This window comes from Neoarius graeffei, chromosome 17 (genome assembly GCF_027579695.1).
Source record: "Neoarius graeffei isolate fNeoGra1 chromosome 17, fNeoGra1.pri, whole genome shotgun sequence".
Lineage (NCBI taxonomy): Eukaryota > Metazoa > Chordata > Actinopteri > Siluriformes > Ariidae > Neoarius > Neoarius graeffei.
Genome location: NC_083585.1, coordinates 10,139,553 through 10,142,401, shown reverse-complemented (window position 1 = coordinate 10,142,401; position 2,849 = coordinate 10,139,553).

Sequence of the window (2,849 nt, the reverse complement as noted above, 5' to 3'; positions counted from 1 at the left end):
TGGCTCTTCTTGCATTTGTAATATTATCTCTTACTTGCTTTATTTTACAACATTTCCAGTATGGCTTCAAATAAAGTCATAAAGTATGATAGCATACAGTAAACAAACTAAAAATGCGCCTTAATAAACGTGTGCTAAGGAGGTGCTCTCCCATGCTGCTTGTTGGGGAAGATAGAGGCTGTGGCACGGCAGTAGGCCTATAATGATTTAGCATGCCTAGTACACAGCTCTCGATATGGCATTAAATATTCTCACAACACTTATAGGCTAAAACGATTAAGAAACTTTATATAAGTTCATAATTACGCCAGTAACACCACACATTGGCGTGCATATGTACAAACCTGTCTGAGACACCCGTCTTCAACTCGGATACCTTCTTCTCTCTCTGTTAGGACTGGGACTGTTTTGGCCTCTAGAGGCTGCTGTTATTTCCTTTTCGTGTCATGTTTGTTTTGGCCTCTAGAGGCCGCCACTGTTCCTGTGTTTTGTGTTTGTGTTGATTGCCTGTTTAGTCCTGATTATTTTCACCTGTGTTCAATTTAGTTTGTGTATTTATACCCCCTGAGTTCAGTCCTCTTGTCACGGAGTCTTTGTGCTGTTATGTTTATCTCCAGTTTCCTCTGTACCGTGTTCTTTGTTTTGCACTTTGCTTTGCTTTTGGACCTAGTAGTGACCTGTGTTTTTGGATTTTCTGAGCTTTGGTATTTTTGCCTTTTCTTTTCTGGTTTTTTGGCTTTTGTTTTGTACTTTTGGATTTTTTATTTTTTCCCTTATATCTTCTGAGCGTTTTTGGATTATTACTTTTTGGATTTTTTTGTGTATATATTGTAAACAAACCTTTTGATACTTTTTCTACTTCTGCCTCATGCCTCTGCATTTGAGTCATCCCCCTGGTGGCCTAGTGGGGGTTTGCTGGATTATCACACCAGCCAACCAGGTTCGAATCCAAGCAAAACCCTAACAGAAAGACTCTGTCATGACCGACTCAGCAGAGACTGCTTCAACTGTCTACCCGGCCAACCTTCAGGGAATTATGGCAGCTTTGACACGCTTCGGAGCGACCATGGACGCTCATGGACAAATGTTCACCAGCCAACGTGAGGCCCTTGCTTGCCACGAGGAACTGCTTCAGCAAATTGGGAAAACCCTGGCACAGCTGACACCTCTGCCTGCATCTCCTCATCCATCCAGCTCCCGCTCCTGCTCCAGTGCCTCCTGCCATGCTGCCTTCTTCACCTCGCAAACCCAGCCTTCCTGCACCACAGAGGTATGACGGCAAGCACAGTGAGTGCCGAGAGTTCCTTACCCAGTGTCAACTCACCTTTGAGCTTCAGCCTACCACCTACACTACGGATCGCTGCAAGATTGCCTTTGTGATAACCTTATTAGCTGGTAAGGCGCGAGCCTGGGCTACTGCTATCTGGCAGAGACAGGGACCTGAGTGCTTTCATTTCCAGCTGTTTTCTGAAGAGATGCTTCGGGTCTTCAATCAGGCGGACATCAGTACCGACGCAACCAGAAAGCTCATGTCCATCCGGCAAGGAGGAAGCGTTGCAGATTACGCCTTCTCGTTCCGGACGCTCGCAGCAGTAAGTGGATGGAACGAGACTGCCCTGGTGTCAGCCTTCCACCATGGTCTGTCTGACCCCATCAAGAATGGTCTGGCCTCTATTGGATGCCCAAGTGACCTCGAAACTCTCATCTCACATGCTATTCGTCTGGACAACAGGATTAGAGAACGCCGCCAAGTCCTGAGCCCCCCCCAGCCTCCCTACCTCTACCTGGAGCCCGTCTACCTCCTTCAGTGACTGTCCAGAACCCATGCAAGTGGGTCGTACTCGCCTCTCCGCATCTGAGAGGGAGCGCAGAAGGAGGGACAAGTGCTGCATCTACTGTGGCAAACCTGGTCACTTCCGAGCATCATGTCCCGAACTCTTGGGAAAAGGACCACCCCGTCCAGCCGAGGGAGGGTTGTGACGGGGCCTACCCTCTCTCCCGGACTCCCTGGCCAAGGAATCTACATCCCGGTCTCCATCTCCTGGGGTGAGTCTGTCCACTCTTGTCAAGCCTTGTTAGACTCAGGGGAGGCTGGGAACTTTATGGATATTCACTTCGCCCAAAGTATCAATGTTCCGACTGCACGTCTTGAAGTCCCACTGTCTGTGTCTGCCCTTGATGGCCAAGCGTTAGGTGATGGAAGAGTCACCCAAGTTACTTCTCCAGTCTTCCTCCAGTCTCAAGGTCACAAGGAAGAAATATCCCTGCACCTGATTCCTTCACCTGAGTTCCCAGTTATTCTAGGCCTTCCTTGGCTTACTCGCCACAACCCTCGCATAGACTGGGTAACAAGCCAGGTCGTGGAATGGGGCCCTGCATGCCATGCCTCTTGTCTGCTCTCTAGCTCTCCTGTGTCTCCTGCCGAGCCCCCTGATCTCACCGAGTTATTTCAAGTTCCCACAGAGTACTGGGATCTCAAAGAGGTCTTCAGCAAGAGCAGGGCCGCCGTTCTTCCTCCGCACCGGGCCTACGACTGTGCCATCAACTTGCTCCCTGGGACTACCCCTCCTCGTGGCAGACTGTTTTCCCTCTCTCAGCCAGAACGCAAGGCCATGGAGGAATACCTCAAAGACGCCCTGGTCTCTGGGTTCATTCGACCCTCCATCTCACCTGCTGGTGCCGGCTTCTTCTTTGTCGGCAAGAAGGATGGGGGGCTCCGACCATGTATTGACTACAGGGGCCTGAACAAGATCACTGTGCGCAACCGATATCCCCTTCCGCTGATGTCCACAGCTTTCAACCTGCTCCAAGGCGCCACCGTCTTCACCAAGTTGGACCTACGGAACGCA